The sequence below is a fragment of the Scyliorhinus torazame genome, chromosome 1, assembly GCF_047496885.1.
Source record: "Scyliorhinus torazame isolate Kashiwa2021f chromosome 1, sScyTor2.1, whole genome shotgun sequence".
NCBI classification, from domain to species: Eukaryota; Metazoa; Chordata; class Chondrichthyes; order Carcharhiniformes; family Scyliorhinidae; genus Scyliorhinus; species Scyliorhinus torazame.
This window is the reverse complement of record NC_092707.1, coordinates 40349658-40368856: the sequence shown is the minus strand read 5'-3', so window position 1 is coordinate 40368856 and position 19199 is coordinate 40349658. Positions and strand designations below refer to the sequence as shown.

Here is a 19199-nt window from a genome sequence, read left to right as displayed (position 1 = left end):
GCTGCACTGAGGGAGTGCAGTACTGAGGGAGTGCTGCACTGAGGGAGTGCTGCACTGAGGGAGTGCTGCACTGAGGGAGTGCAGTACTGAGGGAGTGCTGCACTGAGGGAGTGCAGTACTGAGGGAGTGCTGCACTGAGGGAGTGCAGTACTGAGGGAGTACTGCACTGAGGGAGTGCTGCACTGAGGGAGTGCTGCACTGAGGGAGTGCAGCACTGAGGGAGTGCTGCACTGAGGGAGTGCAGTACTGAGGGAGTGCTGCACTGAGGGAGTGCAGTACTGAGGGAGTGCTGCACTGAGGGAGTGCAGTACTGAGGGAGTGCTGCACTGAGGGAGTGCTGCACTGAGGGAGTGCAGTACTGAGGGAGTGCTGCACTGAGGGAGTGCAGTACTGAGGGAGTGCTGCACTGAGGGAGTGCAGTACTGAGGGAGTGCTGCACTGAGGGAGTGCAGTACTGAGGGAGTGCAGTACTGAGGGAGTGCAGTACTGAGGGAGTGCAGCACTGAGGGAGTGCAGCACTGAGGGAGTGCAGTACTGAGGGAGTGCTGCACTGAGGGAGTGCTGCACTGAGGGAGTGCAGTACTGAGGGAGTGCTGCACTGAGGGAGTGCAGTACTGAGGGAGTGCTGCACTGAGGGAGTGCCGTACTGAGGGAGTGCAGTACTGAGGGAGTGCTGCACTGAGGGGGTGCAATACTGAGGGAGTGCAATACTGAGGGAGTGCAGTACTGAGGGAGTGCTGCACTGAGAGAATGTAGTACTGAGGGGGTGCAATACTGAGGGAGCACAGTACTGAGGGAGTGCTGCACTATCAGAGTGCTGTCTTTCAGATGTGTTGTTAACTGAAGTCCCACCTTCCCTCCCAAATAGGTATAAAATACCCCATGCCACTATTTTGAAGAAGAGCAGGGGAATTTTCCATGGTATCCTGGCCAATATCTAGCCCTAAATCAACATCACAAAAACAGATTGTCTGATCATTATCATGTTTGTGTATGGGAGCTTGCTGTGCACCAGTTGTCTGCTGCATTTCCGACATTGATGGCAGTGACTATACTTGAGGGAGTGTAATACTGAGGGAGTGCAGTACTGAGGGAGTGCTGCACTGAGGGAGTGCTGCACTGAGGGAGTGTTAGTGAGGCCACACCTGGAGTATTGTGTTCAGTTTTGGTCTCCTTACCTGAGAAAGGACGTACTGGCACTGGAGGGTGTGCAGAGGAGATTCTCTAGGTTAATCCCAGAGCTGAAGGGGTTGGATTACGAGGTGAGTTTGAGTAGAATGGGACTGTACTCGTTGGAATTTTGAAGGATGAGGGAGGATCTTATAGAAACATATAAAATTATGATGGGTATAGATGCGGGCAGGTTGTTTCCACTGGAGGGTGAAAGCAGAACTAGGGGGCAGAGCCTCAAAATAAGGGGAAGTAGATTTAGGACTGAGTTTAGGAGGAACTTCTTCACCCAAAGGGTTGTGAACCTATGGAATTCCTTGCCCAAGAAGCAGTAGAGGCTCCTTCATTAAATGTTTTTAAGATAAAGACAGATAGTTTTTTGAAGAATGGAGGGGTTAAGGGTTATGGTGTTCGGGCCGGAAAGTGGAGCTGAGTCCACAAAATATCAGCCATGATCTCATTGAATGGCGGAGCAGGCTCGAGGGGCCAGATGGCCTACTCCTGCTCCTAGTTCTTATGTTCTTATTGGCTGTAAAGTGCTTTGGGACTCTGGTGATCACGGAAGGGACGACATCAAAGCAAGTCTTCCTTCTTTTTCAGAATGTGGTTAGAATGTGAAACTATTTATCACAATGTGAGGTTGAGAAACTCAGAATTGCTACATTTAGAGGAAACTAGATAACCAGATGGGAGAGAAAGAGAAAGGCATGCTGATGGGGTGAGATGAAACATAACATAAGAGTAGGTTGGGGTGAGCATGGACCACTTGGGATCAATGGCCTGTTTCTGACCTCTACATTCTATGCAATTTTATGTAATGAGCATATCTTCCCCCCCACCCAGTGACTTAAAAAAAAAATTTAGAGTGCCCAATTATTTTTTTTCCAATTAAGGGGCAATTTAGCATGGCCAATCCACCTAACCTGCACATCTTTGGGTTGTGGGGGTGAAACCCACGCAGACACAGGGAGAATGTGCAAACTCCACACGGACAGTGACCCAGGGCCGGGATTCGAACCCGGGTCCTTAGCGCCGCAGTCCCAGTGCTAACCACTGCGCCACGTGCCGGCCCCCTCCCCCCAATGACTTGATCGATATTAATCTCTCAACCAACATGATCAAAAAATATTTTACTCGATCATTCATCCATTTTTATATTGAGGAGTTTGCTGTGCATAAATCAACTGCCATGTTAACTCTGTCACAACATGCTGAGCTAGTACACGGTCAATTCCAGCCCCACTTGCCCCGGAGTCTCATTAGATTTATTTCAAAATATTATTTCAGTCCTTGGCTGAGTCCAATAAACTGCAGTCACCAGGTTTGGAACGTTAACACAAGTTACCTTTTATTATATACAGTATTATAATTAAACGTACAGAAAAATATAACTATCTAATGCCCCTTTCCCAACCCCCCTATCCTACTAACCCCACTCTCTACACACACACACACACACACACACACACACACACACACACACACAAAACAGTGAGGAAAGGGTGGTTGAAAGGTAATAAAAAATTAAATTAAATTAAAGGATAAAGGATCTTTGATGCAATGGGATGACTTCTGTTAGTGTGTTTGAGAGTCAGCTTTTGTTTTGGTGCTTCTTCCTTCTAAGCTGAAGATGGTTTTCTCTGGCGAGGTTGTCTACTTTCGCTGTAGATTCAAGATCATTTTAAGTTTCCATACTAAGATGTGCCAGGCGCTCACTGGGTTTTAGATCAGTTCATTACTTCAGCGAGAGAGAGAGAGACTGTTCCTTCCCCTTCCAAGGATCCCTTTTAAGAAAGCCCACCAACGACTACTTTCTCAGAAGACTAAGGAAATTTGGCATGTAAGCTACGACTTTCACCAACTTTTACAGATGCATCATAGAAACCATTCTTTCTGGTTGTATCACAGCTTGGTATGGATCCTGCTCTGCACAAGAGCGCAAGAAACTACAAAATGTCGTGATTGTAGCCTAGTCCATCGTGCAAACCAGCCTCCCATCCATTGACTCTGTCTACAATTGCCGCTGCCTCGGAAAGGCAACCAGCATAATTAAGGACCCCACGCACCCCGGACATACTGGGGGCGATTCTCCAAAATGGAGACTAAGTGTTCGCGCCGTCGTGAAACGCGACGGCGCGAAACGGGCATGAGGATGACCGATTCTGTCCCCCACAGGGGGCCAACATGGCGCTGGAGCGGTTCACACCACTCCAGCCTCCCCTTGCGCCAACCTGCGCATGCGCGGGGGACTTCTTCAGCGCGCCGGCCCCGACTCACCATGGCGTCGGGGTTCAGGGGCCGTCTGCGCAACAAATTAGGTCCGGGGGGGGGGGGGGGGGGGAGAGGCCGGCCCGCCGATCGGTGAGCCCCGATCGCGGGCCAGACCCCATTGGAGGCCCCCCCGGTGAAGGAGCGCTTTTCCCTGCCTCATAGGCCGCCCCCCGACCCTTCGCGCAGAGTTCCTGCCGGCAGCGACCAGGAGTGAACGGCACCAGCGGGACTCTGCCGTATCCGCGTGGCCGCTCGGCCCATCCAGGCCGGAGAATCGGCGGCCCCGCCGATTCCAGCAGCCGGCGCCATGTCAACCGCGCCGATTCTCCGCACCTCAGAGAATCGCGCGCCGGTGTCGGGATGTCGTGGCGTGGTTGCGGCGATTCTCCGGCCGGGCGCGGGGCTCGGAGATTCGCGCCCACTATCTTCCAACTTCAGGAAAAAGATACAAAAGTTTGAGGTCACATACCAACCGACTCAAGAACAGCTTCTTCCCTGCTGTCATCAGACTTTTGAATGGACTTACCTCGTATTAAGTTGATCTTTTCTCTACACCCTAGCTATGACTGTAACATTACATGCTAAAGTCTCTCGTTCCTTCCCTATGTACGGTATGCGTTGTCTGCATAGCATGCAAGAAACAATACTTTCACTATGTACGAATACATGTGACAATAATAAATCAAATCAAAAGAAAAAGGAGGAAATGTGTTTAAAGATTGTGGGAAACACCTCCGGGGCAGAGGAAGCTGAAGATTCCATTTACTATCTTGGTGTCATGTACCCATCGTCAAAAAATAGGAAGAGGTACTCGGCCAATCCATATAAACCAAACAGGGGTGTTCTGTTAGCTTTTGTATCACTTTCCCTCTTATTTGTCAGCAGCATCTGTTGGAGCAGATTGCATAACGTGCTGAATTACTGGCAGCTCTATAATCAAATGGCAGAAACTGCAAAAAAACATGGAATCATCCGTTGCTGTCAGTAATGCAAGCAAAGGGCAGCAGGGTGGCGCAGTGGTTAGCATTGCTGCCTCACGGCGCCGAGGTCCCAGGTTCGATTCAGGCTCTGGTCACTGTCCGTGTGGAGTTTGCACATTCTCCCTGTGTTTGCGTGGATTTCGCCCCCACAATCCAAAGATGTGCAGTGTAGGTGGATTGGCCAGACTAAATTGTCCCTTAATTGGAAAAAAATAATTGGGTACTCTAAATTTATAAAGAAAAAAAAGTAATGCAAGCAAAGCACTGAGAAACCTGCACAACAGAACGTTCCTATTTCAGACGAGGCTACATTAGGGATGTCAGCAATGCCTCGATGGCTGGATCAAAGGAAAAAAATCCAAATTGTAATTTCTCCCCAGTGACTCCTTGAAATGTATTTTTTTTCATTAATGGGATGTGGGCATTACTGGCTGGACCAACATTTATTACCCATCTGTCAGGAAAACAAAGGTAGTTTCAATGTATTTGTATTGGTAAACATGAGAAATCAGGTTTAGTTTTAAAATAATGTTTCTGTCGCAGAAGGAGAAAACCTATAGTTAGATTCTTGCTGGACAAAGGTGTTTCTATGCGTGGGGGTTGGTTTCAATCCCAACTGTGAGTCTATTACGTTTAGAGAGGGTTCCAGTGTGAAGAATAAGTAGAACTAGCAGGAGTTTCTTACCAACTGGAGGCCCATGTAAGGATAAAAAAAGTTTTAAAAAATAAATTTAGAATAACCAAATTTTTTTTTTCCAATTAAGGGGCAATTTAGCGTGGCCAATCCACCTAACCTGCACATCTTTGGGTTGTGGGGGTGAAACCCATGTAGACACGGGGAGAATATGCAAAATCCACACTGACAGTGACCCAGGGCCAGGATTCGAACCCGGGTGCTCAGCGCTGTAGGCAGCAGTGCTAACCACTGTGCTACGTGCTGCCCCAGGATAAAAAAAGGTTTAAAGTTTTAGTTGAGTTTGTTAGCAGTTAGCGGCAGGACACAGAGTGAACTTCTCTAAATTCTCCCAAGAGAAACTGGACAGGACAAGGGAATTACAAAGATGCAAGCTTCCTCAGGAACTAGTTGTAGTCCAGATAACCAGGGAATCGAGACAGAAAGCATGTTCAAGACAACTAGAGACCAAGGTATTGTTCAGAAAAATTCAAAGAAGCATAATCAAAGTGTTCTGAGTTCAAGAAATATTTTCAGTAACTAGATTTAAAGCAACTTCAGAGGTGAATTAAACTTCTGGTGCTATTTTAATAAGTGTCTGGGAATCGCGGGTTAAAGCAATTGTGAACTGTTTATACAGCAGGCAAGACCAAGAAATCCTAAAAGGGGTTGATGTAAAATCCTGGGCTGGATTTGCAGCTGAAAATCGAGCAGAAACCTTGTCTAAAAGAGTAGTTTGTAAAACCTGGACTGGATTTCAGAATAAAAATCACTATGGGAAAGCACTATTATGTGAGAAGATTTTAAACAGTGGTTCTTCGGAGAGTGGCGTTTGGATACTTTCATGAGCAATTATCTGGGTGCATGCCAATGGGAAATCCACAGCCACTAACTTGAGTTCAGAACGGAGTGTCTATTTGACCACAGTCATCTTGAGTGCTTAAAAGAGACTTTGTGTGTTCATGAGACCATTGTATTTTAAGATGTACTTTGTAATCTGTGTTAATGCTAAAATCTATGTCCAATTAATAACAATAATAATAATCTTTACTGTCACAAGTAGGCTTACATTTACACTGCAGTGAAGTTACTGTGAAAAGCCCCTCGTCGCCACATTCCAGCGCCTGTTCGGGTACACAAGAGGGGAATTCAGAATATCCAATTCACCAGACAGCACGTTTTTCGGGACTTGTGGGTGGAAACCGGAGCACCCGGGGGAACCCACACAGATACGAGGAGATCGTGCAGAATACGCACAGACAGTGACCCAAGCCAGGAATCAAATCTGGGACCCTGGAGCTGTGAAGCAACAGTGCTACCCACTGTGCTTCCGTGCCATCCACAATTCTTAAACTAAAGGGGGAGTAAATATTATAACCCAATATTTTCATGTTTAATAAATGTTTATTTTATTGTTATTAAAACTAATTAGTGGTCCTGTGACGCTGTTCCTCCATGTTCTAAAAAAAAAAGTAAAGGTTTCGGTCTTCTGAGCCAGGGTTCTATTCTGGGACCTTCCCATCCAGTTATATCACCAACTGGGAGCAGAACATATCTCTAATTTCTCTTGAACTGAATGGTTCGCTAGGCCATTTCAGGGGGCATTTAAGAGTCAACCACATTGCTGTGGATCTGGAGTCACATGTAGGCCCAGACAAGATAAGAATGGCAGATCTCCTGCCCAAAAGGACCTTAGTGAACATAACAATTGACAATGATTTCATGGTCATCATTAGACTTTTCATTCCAGTTTAAAAAAAAAAAAATTAAACTTCACTGTCTGTCATGGTAGGATTAAAACCAGACGCCTCGAGCATGACCATGAGCCTCTTGATTACTGATCCCCGTGACAATATCACTGGACCATCATCTTCCCTTGTGCTTGCTTAAAGACTGACGCTCATGAACTGGATCACATGAATTGCCAATTGATGGCACATTACAGCAAATGGATGAAAGTGCTGGGAAATCAAGATGACCTCTTGGTTTCTGTGCACTGATAACCATTTAGCATATTGCGGTGATCAATTAAATGTTTACCAATTGTCGTACGAAAATGAGACCAGTGCTGGTACAAGTGAGTGCTTGACAGTTATTAAGTGACTGCAGGTTCTGGTGAGATTTATATGAGCAATGACTGTGGAGGCATTTGCAGGAACACTGATGAAAACTTTCCATTAATCAGAAAATGACTTTATGAGTAAATGTTTCCATCGTAAAGTTAGATTTATTGATTAAGAAGTAAATTGAAGTGCAATGGCAAGCTTTTATATGATATAAAAATATAAAAACAAAAACATAATATTGAGTTCAGCTAAACAGCCAGTCAAATTGTCCATCTATAAAAAAAGTGTTTAAACATATTCAATACCAAACAGGGGAACAGTAAATTGTGTGAATGGGGAGCAGAAAGTTACATATAAAGTCATCAAAACCATGACAGACAGAGTTCAATATGGGAAAGTGTGAGGTCATCCACAATAACCCATGAAAGAACCCGGTACAGGGCACTTCAATTGTGAAAACCCCAGAGCTGAGGAGCAGTCAAGGGATTTAGGTGCCAACGCATACATCACTAAAACCCAGTGGACAGGTATAAAAATCTCAGAAAGCTACACTTTAAAGCTTTACTTCAGGAGGATGGAATATTATGTAGAGGAAGTCATGCTTTATTTACGAGAAGCCTGATCAGACCTATCCAGAGTAAGGTGCTCAGTTTTGGGCATTGGGAAGGATATATTGATCTTGGAGGAGATATAACGCAGTTTTAACAAAATTGCAACAGCATTCAAGGGGTTTAGTCATAGCAATGGGTTACACAAACCTGGTTCCGTGAAAAAATTCTGAGGGGTGATCTAATTGAGGCATTAGAAACAATAAATTAATTTGACAAACTCCCTCCTACTTGGGGGGGGGGGGGGGGGGAAAGAGTCCAGAACAAGAGGTTAAAATTGAATTTTTGAAATTAAGATGTTAGATTTTCCTGATGTAAGGTTGCCAACGACTATACTGCAAAGATAAGTGGACAAAGTATAGATTAGCCATGATCTACCAGAGTGCCAGAACAGTTTGTCAGGGCTGCATGGCCTCCTCCTATTCTCGTGAGAGAGGGAATCATGGCTGGAGCTCAGTTTCCTTTTGCTGGTGGTGAAATATAATTGAAAACCTTACTAGCTAATCAACTGAAATTTAATCGTTTCAAATGAAAGTACTTTTTGAACTAAGATAACTTATGAACAAAGTTGTGAAAACATCTATTGGTGCTGAGAGATCCTGAGGGATATTGACAGGGTGGAGGTGGAGTTGATGTTTCCTCTTGTGGGAGAATCTGGAACCCGGGGGTCACTGTTTAAAAGTAAGGGGTCGCTCATTTAAAACAGAGATGAGGAGAAATTTTTCTCGGAGGGTCATGAGACGCTGGAACTCGCTTCCTCAAAAGGCAGTGGAAGCAGTCTTTGAATGTTTTTAAGGCAGAGCTAGATAGATTCTTCATTAACAAGGGGATGAAAGGTTATCGGGATGAGGCAGGTAATGTGGGGATTGTGGTTATAATCAGATTAGCCATGATCTTACGGAAAGGCGCACAGGCTCGAGGGGCCGAGTGGCCTTCTCCTGCTCCTAATTCGTATGTTTGTAAAAGTAAACCTTTGGAGGGAGTGTCCAATCAAAAAGTAGCTCGTCTCTTTCCAAACTAGGCAGTCGCTGGAAGGTTCATATCAATATGGCGATACCAGATTTTATAGAATGATGGAATGGCCCAGCATAATTGGAGGCCATTCAGGCAATCACGGCTATGCCCGTTCTTCCATAGAGTTCTCCAATTTGTCTTACTCGACTGCTCTTTTCCTGTAACCCTGCAAAATGTTCCCATTCAAGTATTTATCCAATTCTCTTTTTGAAAGTTACTATTGAATCTTCTTCAATGCCCTTTCAGGCAGTGCATTCCAGACCACAGCAACCCTGCTGTGCCTTCGACCCAATCCCTCAGCGCTCCTCTTGTTCCTTTCAATCGATGTCCTCTCATCACCCAACCTCGTGCAACTGAAAACAGTTTCTCCTCATTTACTCTGTGAAAATCCTTTAGAAGACTTTAAACACCTACATTCAACCCCCCCCCCCCCCCCCACCCCCTCAACCTCTCTGCTCCAAAGAGAACAGCCCCAGGTTCTCTAATCTCCCTAACCAAAAGCAACTGCAAGTCTGTGGTGTAAGAGCTTCAAAGATACTCAGTCACACTGACCGCAAGATCATGCCCAGTCCATAAGTATGGTCGGTTCCAACCTGTACTGGTCATAACATTCCCAACCAAATGGGGCCTGTCAAGGAACACATGGGCCTCCATGCTTGTGGCGTTAATGCGGCAATGTGACTCACCAAGCTAGGAGCAAACAAGGTGGTTAATGCTGTACAATATTACAAAACACAGCTGCCTTTTAGCAGTCTTGCTAAAGCTGCATTTCCTTCACAGGGGACACAAACTGCTTTAGTTAAACAAAATACGTTGTAAATATTTTTAATGAATGAACTTATGTGAGTGATGATGAGGAACAAAACAAACAATATATCAGACCCACTTCCCACTCCAGGAGCACTCAAATCAACTGAAGTAAGCTCTCAGCGCAAATGGGCCAGGTTGCCAGATTTTAAATACCTCCAGACAATTAACTGGAACAGCAAAAGGTTTGTCCTTGAGATGCAGAAACTGATTACAGAAACCATCAGCCATTGTTGTGCCACGTCAAGCACCTGAGCCTACAAGGTGTGAACAGCTCACCTTCCTTTGCCTAAACCCTATCAAACATCCAGGGTTGTCCCGAATGGCAAGCTGGTGTAAACACTGCACTTGGGCAGAAGGCAAAGGGAACTTGGCATTGAAAGCAACATATTTTCCCCATGCCTGTCTAACTACCATTGTTGGCTGACACTGATCTCCTGATGTTAGAACAATAGTGTCACAAATACAGAATTAACAGGGTGAAGTCAGTGTAAGAAAACTAATGTACATTGCACCATAATATACATGGGATAGAAGGTAGCACTGCATAAAAGATAGATACGCTGTGGACAGTTTGTGTCTAGGTGGGTCAACAGGGTGTGCCGGAGTAAATGTAAAAGTCACCACAGTCCCTGAGGACCTTAGAGAGAGAGCTGACTGATGGTGAGTTAACCTTAGAGTCACCAACCTTAAGTGAAGGGCAAGGTTGAGAAGGCAGGGCCTTCATCAATGACCTCAGCCGGTACGGGTTTCGAACCCGTGCTGTTGGGGATCGCTTCGGGGGCCATTTAAAAATGGCGTCCCAATCTTTCGCTACACTGGGGAGTTTCGGCGAGCGGAGCTCCCAGTGTACACAACGGGGCTATGTGTGGCCTCGGCCACGTGTTCCCCATTGAGGCGCCTTATACAACGCAAGCCGCATGTTTCCTGGCGCACTGCGAGCGTTGGGAAACATGCGGCTAAACGCACTTGCTATGGGACTTTGTTCCCACTTGGTTGAATTGATTTAATGTTTCAGGTTGTGACCCATTCTCTCAGAGAGTTGTGACGAAATGGCATAACCTGAAATTGTAACCCTGTTTCTCCCTCCAAACATGTGGCCTGCAGAGTATTTTCAGCATGTTTTGTTGTTCATTTGATATTCGGCAAGTGCAATATTTGGGGAGTCAAGAAGTGAATTACCTGGCCTTCGCTGAGCTAATTTGGGAGGTAGGGAAACAAAATGAATATGTGGCTAACTTTTCCGTCTTAACAGCTTCTGTACCAGTTCATCATCCAAGGTAATAATAGAGTGCTTTGTGACAGATATAAGAGTCAAAATGGGGATACTGTTGGCTGGCAGTCCAGCTATGGGCCTCACAACTCATTACTCAAATCAATGTGAAGTTGATCTAATCAACCAGCTTAGATGAAGACTTGAGGGCAATTGTGGACAGTATGAAATTTGCAAAGAATGACGGTGATCAGGTGATGCTGACAAGCTTAAGGTTTAAAATTCTGAGAACCGTAGAAGAATACAGTGCTTATGGGAAATACTGAGCTCCACGGCACTGATATTCTGGAAGGGAATGAGTCAGAGACGGAGACTGAGTAATGACTGAGTAATGACATAGTCATAGAAATTTACAGTATCAAGCACCTATTTATTCTAATCCCATTTTCCAGCACTTGGCCCATAGCCTTGTAAATGTTGTGAGGGTTCCTGCCTCTACCATCCTTTCAGGCACTGAGTTCCAAATTCTCACCACCCTCTGGGTGAAAAGGTCTTCCTCAAATCCCTGCTATGCCTCCTGCTCCTCATGTTAAATCTATGCTCCTGGTTTTTGTCCCCTTTAAAAAAAGAGGAATTTTTTCCCCCCGATGTACCCTATCTGTGTCCCTCATAATTTTGCCACCTCTCCATTCAGCCTTCTTTGTGCTAATGAAAACAACCCCAGTCTAACCAGCCTCTCTTTATAGCTGAAATGCTCCATCCCAGGAAACGTCCTGGTGAATCTCCTCTGCATCCTCTCCGGTGCAGTCACATCCTTCCTATGGTGTGACGACCAGAAGTGCACATACTACTCTCATCTGTCGCCTAACGAGTGTTTTATACAGCTCCATCATAACCTCCCTGCTCTTATATTCTATATCTCAATTAATAAAGGCAAGTATCCAGTATGCCTTCTTAACCACCTTATCTACCTGTCCTGCTGCCTTCAGGGATCTTTGGATATGCACCCCAAGGTCTCTCTAGTCCTCTGTACTTCCAAGAGTCCTACCGTCATTATGTATTCTCTTGCCTTGTTAGTCCTCCCAAAATGCATCACCTCAAACTTTTCAAGGTTAAATTCCATTTGCCACTGTTCTGCCCATTTAACCAGCACGTCTATATAGTCCTGTAATCTAAGGCTTCCCTCCTTGCTGTTTACACCACCAATTTTCATGTCATCTGTGAACTTACTGATCATACCTACATCTAGATCATTGATGTATACTACAAACAGCATCGATCCCTGAGGTACACCACTGGACACAAGCTTCCAGTCATAAAACAAACCTTTCACCGTCACTCTCTGCCTCCTGCCACCATGCCAATTTTGGATCCAATTTACCAAATTGTCCTAGATCCCATGCATTCTTACCTTCTTGATCAGTCTCCCCATGTGGGACCTTGTCAAAAGCCTTATTGAAGTCCATGTAGACAACACCAACTGCACTGCCCTTATCTATACATCCTTGTCACCTCCTTGAAAAAGCAATCAAATTGGTTAGACATGATCTACCCCTGACAAAGCTATGCTGACTATCCTTGATTAATCCTTGCCTCTCTGTTGCGTACTTAGAACTTACGTAGAATCATAGAATCTACAGTGCAGAAGGAGGCCATTCCGCCCATCGAGTCTTCACCAGCCCTTGGAAAGTGCACCCTACCTCTAATCTATCCCAGTAACCCCACCTAACCTTTTTGGAACCTAAGGGCAATTTATCATGGCCAATCCACCTAACCTGCACATCTTTGAACTGTGGGAGGAAACTGGAGCTCTCGGAGGAAACCCACGCAGAAACAGGGAGAACGTGCAGATTCCACACAGACAGTGACCCAAGCCGGGAATCTAACCTGGGACCCTGGAGCTGTGAAGCAACTGTGCTAACCACGGTGTTACCGTGCTGCCCCCTACTATACTCCCTGTACACACACTACTGCGTGGCAAAATTTGGTTCCAACTTAATCTACAAGCTTGCTGGTGATACAACCATAGTGGGCCGGATCTCGAATAACGATGGGTCAGAATACAGGAGGGAGATTGAGAACCTAGCGGACTGGTGCAGCGACAACAATTTATCACTCAATGCCAGCAAAACTAAAGAGCTGGTCATTGATTTCAGGAAGCAAAGTCCTGTACACACCCCGCGGGGTCAGCATCAACGGGGCTAAGGTGGAGATGGTTAGCAGTTTCAAATTCCTAGGGGTGCACATCTCCAAAAATCCGTCCTGGTCCACCCATGTCGACGCTCCAACCAAGAAAGCACAACAGCGCCTATACTTCCTCAGGAAACTAAGGAAATTCGGCATGTCCACATCAACTCTTACCAACTTTTACAGATGCACCATAGGAAGCATTCTATCGGGCTGCATCACAGTCTGATATGGCAACTGCTTGGCCCAAGACCGCAAGAAACTTCAGAGTCGTGAACACAGCCCAGTACATCACACGAACCTGCCTCCCATCCATTGACTCCATCTACACCTCTCGCTGCCTGGGGAAAGCGGGCAGCATAATCAAAGACCCCTCCCCTCCGGCTTACTCACTCTTCCAACTTTTTCCATCAGGCATGAGGTACAAAAGTCTGAGAACACGCACGAACAGACTCAAAAACAGCTTCTTCCCCGCTGTTACCAGACTCCTAAACAACCCTCTTATGGACTGACCTGATTAACACTAGACCCTGTATGCTTCACCCGAGGCCGGTGTTTATGTAGTTACATTGTGTACCTTGTGTTGCCCTATTATGTATTTTCTTTTCTTTTCATGTACTTAATGATCTGTTGAGCTGCTCGTATAAAAATAATTTTCACTGTATCTTGGTACACGTGACAATAAACCAATCCAACCAATTCAGGTGGAGATCAATATTGTCTTTCAAAATTTTCCCAATAGTTTTCCTACCACTGAAGTTAGTCTCAAACGCCTGTAATTACCTGTTTTTTCCCTACTTCCCTTTTTAAAAATTCATTAACTGGATGTGGGCGTCGCTGGCTAGGCTACCATTTATTGCCCCTCCTTAGTTGCCCTTCAGAAGGTGGTAGTGAGCTGCCTTCTTGAACTGCTGCAGTCCCTGAGGAGTAGGTATACCAGTGCTGTTAGGGAGGGAATTCCAGGATTGGGATTCAGCGACAATGAAGGAACGTTGATATATTTTTAAGTCAGGATGGTGAGTGAATAATGGGACCACATTTGCTGTTCTCCAGCCCTCTGGCACCTTTCCTGTGGCCAGAGAGGAATTGAAAATTAGCATCAGAATCCCTGCAATCTCCCCCCTTGCCTCACACAGCACCCAAGGATACATCTCATCTGGGCCTGGGGGTTTCTCCACTTTCAAGCCTGCTAAAACCACTAATAACTCCTCCCTCTCATGTTTAAAAAAATATATTTTTACTGAAAATTTATAACAAATAGGACATCAATATCAATAACATAGCCAATGTTACACAGTATAATGTAATGGCAAAAGCACACAGAAAAAAAGACAAGACTAACACACATAATCATTTCACAACAATACCAGTTACCCTTCCGCCATCTCCTGAACAGCTGATGATGACTAATTCTTTCAGGTAATGAATGACTGCCACTTCAGATAAAATCAATCCACCAATCTCTAATTAATAATGTACTTCATCTTTTCCAGATACAGAAACTCCATAGGTCACCCAACCAGGCCGAGACACTAGGCGGAGTAGAGGAGCTCCATCCCAGCAGGACTCGCCTTGGGGCTATTAATGAGGCAAAAAAATCAGAACATCCACCTTAGCCCGGGGTCTGCAGTCCCAGCAAGTCCGACACCCAAACACTGACCACCAATGGACTAGACTCCAGATCCATATTGAGAATTGCTGACATGGTGTTAAAGAAAACGACCCAAAAGTTTACCATCCTGGGGAGTGGCCACAACATGTGGGTGTGATGAGTGGGCTCCTGAGTGAACCGCTGATATTTGTCCTTCACTCCCGCAAACAACCCACTCATCCTTGCCTTGATTAGGTGAGCTCAATGGACCACCTTGAGCTGAATCAGGCTAAGCTACGCACAGGAGGACATGGAGTTCACCCTGTGAAGGGCCTCATACTACACCTCTTCATCAAGAATAGGACCCAATTCCCTCACTCACTTTGTTCCCACCCGGTCCAGCAAAGCTCTCTTCATTGACATGAAATGAAATGAAAATGAAATGAAAATCGCTTATTGTCACAAGTAGGCTTCAAATGAAGTTACTGTGAAAAGCCCCTAGTCGCCACATTCCGGCGCCTGTTCGGAGAGGCTGGTACAGGAATTGAACCGTGCTGCTGGCCTGCCTTGGTCTGATTTCAAAGCCAGCAATTTAGCCCTGTGCTATGCCAGCCCCAGACATTATCTGCCCATAGATATTGGAAATGTTCCTTCTCTCAGACCCCGGCAACAATCTAAGCAGAGTGACTGGTGGGGCTAAAGGAAATGTCGGACAGGCCTTCTGGATAAAATTGCACAGCTGGAAGTAGCGGAAGAAGTGCGTCCCTGACAGTTGAAATTTCAGCAAGAGCTCATCCGCACTGACAAATTGTCCCTCCATGAACAAATCCCCATGCCCTCGAGGCCCTTTCCCCTCCACGACTCAAACATCACATCCAGACTCAGCGGCACAAACAAATGATTGCTGCAGATGGGGGCCAATAGTGACATGGAGTTCAGTTTGGACTGCTGCCCAAACTGCCTTTGTAGAGATCACTACTGGGTTTGAGGAATACTTTGCTGGGGAGAACGGGGGCGAGGCCATCACCAAAGCCCATAAACCCGTGCCCCCACATGAACACTCCCCCATCTGAATCCCATATGGAATTTGGCTCCCCCAATCACCTTTTCTATATTGGCTGCCCAATAATTTAAAAAACATTTTCTTTTAAATTTAGAGTACCAATTTCTTTTTTCCAATTAAGGGGCAATTTAACGTGGCCAATCCACCTATCCTTCACATCTTTTTTGGGTTGTGGAGGCGAAACCCACGCAGACATGGGGAGAATGTGCAAACTCCGCATGGACAGTGACCCAGGGCCGGGATTGTAACCACTGTGCCACCGTGCTGCCCCTGGCTGCCCAATAATAACAGAGAAAGGTTGGTAATGTCAGATCCCCCGACTGCCGGTTCCTTCTGAAGGAACAGCCTATAGGTTCTTGGCGGTTTACCCACCCAAATAACAGAGGTCCATGGTCCCTCTCAATGTTAATCAATTTTATATCACAGTTCCCCTCCCTGCTTTCCATACCTCCATCGCCCTTCTCCACAATGAACATCGATGCAAAATTTATAAAAAAATTTTTAGAGTACCCAATTATTTTTTCCCAATTAAGGGGCAATTTAGCGTGGCCAATCCACATAGACCCGAGCAGAATGTGCAATCACCAGACGGACAGTGACCCGGATCCGGGATTGAACCCGGGTCCTCAGCACTGTGAGGCAGCAGTGCTAACCACTGTGCCATCATGACGCCCCTAAACGATGCAAAAAAAAATTGCTCAACACCTCACCTACGTTATTCCGCTCTACACACAGTGCCCTAATAGGCCCTACTCTTTCCCTGGTTACCCTCTTGTCCTTAATATACTTATAAAACATCTTTGGATTTTCCTTTATTTAGCCTACCAGTGTTTTTCATGCCCCTCTTCGCTCTCCGTATTTCTTTTAAAGTACTGCACATTTTATACTCCTGTAGGGCATCCATGTTTTGAGCCTCCTGTATTTGCCATAAACTTCCCTTTATTCCCTTACCCAATCCTGTATATCCTCAACATCCAGGGTTCTCTGGACTTATTGGTCCCACCCTTTCCTTTTATGGGAACATGCTGGCCCTGTACTCTCTATTTCCTTTTTGAATGACTCCCAATATTCTAATGTGGATTTTCCTACAAGTAGTTGCTCCCAGTCCACTTTGACCAGATCCTGTCTGATCATATTAAAATCGGTCTACCCCAATTCAGAACCTTTATTTCCGGCATTTCTTTGTCCTCCTCCATAACTACCATGAATCTTAATGAGTTATGGTCACTATCACCAAAATGCTCCCCGACTGACACTTCTACACCTCCGCTGGAACTGTATAAATCGTTGGTTACGTCACAACTGGAGTACTGCATGCAGTTCTGGTCACCACAGGAAGGATGAGATTGTACTGGAGGGGGTGTAGAGGAGATAAGATGAGGTAAAGGGGCGGGAGTCTGGAATTCACTGTCTGAAAGGGTGTTTGAGTCAGAAACTCTCATAACATTTAAGAAGTATTTAGATATTCACTTGTGTTGCCATAACCTCCAGGGCCATGGGCCAAGTGCTGGAAAATGAGATTAATGTAGTCAGATCTTTGTTGACCGGAATGGATATGATTGGCCGAATGGCCTCCCTTTGTAAACATCTATGAATCTATGGCTCTCAACTTCAATGTATTGTGTGGGAATACTGGGAAATGCATCAGGAGCTTAGGAGCAAAATTATTTCTAATTATTACATAAATAAACTTACTAGGCTCCTCATTCACTGAACGTTACTCAGGAGACGTAATCCATGTCTATATTGATCAAGGTTACTTTAGTATTCCTCGTTCAACCTCTGACTCGGAGCTGTGAGGTTTACTGTCACATCATAGAAAACAAATAGAACATCTCAGAATCCATCACATGGTTACAATGCTGATACCTTTGTGTAAACTCAATAAACTGGTAACTGAGCCAGCTGAGTTTAACAGCGCTCTAGAACACTGGTAACAGTAGACACAGCAAAACTAACTTGCTAACAACACCAGATGGGATAAACCTTTTTTTTTATAAAACCTGTTCGCACGATGTGGATATTCGCTGGCAATGTTGACCGTTATTGCCCATTCCCAGTTTCTCTGAATGGAGTGGCCAGTTCAGAGGGAAGTTAAGAATCGATCACATGAGTACGTGATTGGAGTCACACATCAGCCGACTATGTAAGGGCAGCATACAAAAACAGAAAATGCCAGACAAAAATGGTCCGGCAGCAGCTGGGGAGAGAGAAACAGATTTTAAAAATGTTTTAGAGTATCCAATTCTTTTTTCCAATTAAGGGGCAATTTAGCGTGGCCAATTCACCTGCCCTGCACATCTTTTTGGGTTGTGGGGGTGAGACCCATGGAGACACTGGGAGAATGTGCAAATTCCACACGGACAGTGACCCGGGGCCGGGATCAAACCCAGGTCCTCAGTGCCGTGAGGCAGCAGTGCTAACCACTGCACCACCGTGCCGCCCAGAGAGAATTTAACGTTTCGAGTTCATATGATGCTTCTTCAGAACTGAAGAGGGGTAGAAATGTCATGGATTATATAGTTGCAAGAGGTTGGAGGAGATGGAGGAGAACAGAAGATCATGGTCGGTGAAAGATGCGTGAATTGACAAGGGTGTCATGGGCTTAAGACAAATTGAATGTTAATGGTAGCATTAAGGGCTAAAGAAATGCTAATAGTGGCACAAAAGTAAGATAGCAGAATGCATTAATAGGAGAACAAAGGTCACTGCTCAGTGAAACTATTTGCTTTCACTGAGCACCAACCTTTGTCGAGTCATGGTTTAACCAGGGGCCAGGTAGATCTGTGAGCGCTGAGGTGATGGATGGACAGAGGCTTTAAGTATGGGGGGAGGAACAGTTTTGGATGGGCTCAAGTTCATGGAAGGTGGAAAGTGATTATCAGGACTGTGGCACTTCAAATTAGGCAAATAGGCATTCAACTGTGAGGGATTCTCAGGAACCGAATTGGGAGACATGGTGATGGATTCTGCTGCACAAAAGCTCATAAATATCACAAAGGAAAATGTGAGAACGACCTGAAAACAGCATGGAGAGAAAAGAACATGAAGGTGGCGACAGTTCAGGGGAAGAGCAATCAAGAAAATGAAAGGAAGGAAGGAGAAATGGAAAAGGACCCCCCCCCCCCCCACCCCACCCCCCAGAAAAGAGAGGGAGTGGGTTAAGGGGCTGAGTTTACCAAAGAATGGAATTACCCCCACCCCGATCACCTTGATGATAAAATGAACATTTAAAGAAAAAAAGACAGGGGGCGGGATTCTCCCCTACCCGGGGGGGGGTTCCGGCATAATGGAGTGGCGGGAACCACTCCGGCGTCGGGCAGCCCCAAAAGGTGCGGAAGTCTCCGCACCTTTAGGGGCCAAGCCCTCACCTTGAGGGTCTAGGCCTGCACCGGAGTGGTTTCCACTCCGCCAGCTGGCGGGAAAGGCGTTTGGCGCCATGCCAGCCAGCGCCGAAAGGTCTTCACCGGGCAACGCATGCGCGGGAGCGTCAGCAGCTGCTGACGTCATCCCCGCGCATGCGCAGGGAAGGGGGTCTCTTCCGCCTCCGCCATAG

At 45.8% G+C, this 19199-nt stretch overlaps 1 protein-coding gene and 1 long non-coding RNA gene across 3 annotated transcripts in view; one reads left to right on the top strand and one right to left on the bottom strand.

Annotated features, from left to right (window-relative positions):
* The window catches only part of LOC140399080 (uncharacterized), a 49808-nt gene extending 36120 nt beyond the window's left edge, over positions 1 to 13688 (top strand). The window contains exon 2 of the long non-coding RNA XR_011937626.1: positions 12415 to 13688. This is a non-coding gene — a long non-coding RNA (uncharacterized lncRNA). The remainder of the gene's footprint in view (positions 1 to 12414) is intronic.
* LOC140398925 (uncharacterized) overlaps positions 1 to 19199 on the bottom strand; it is a 373657-nt gene that overhangs the window by 158257 nt on the left and 196201 nt on the right. The gene's annotated exons all lie outside the window — the stretch shown is intronic.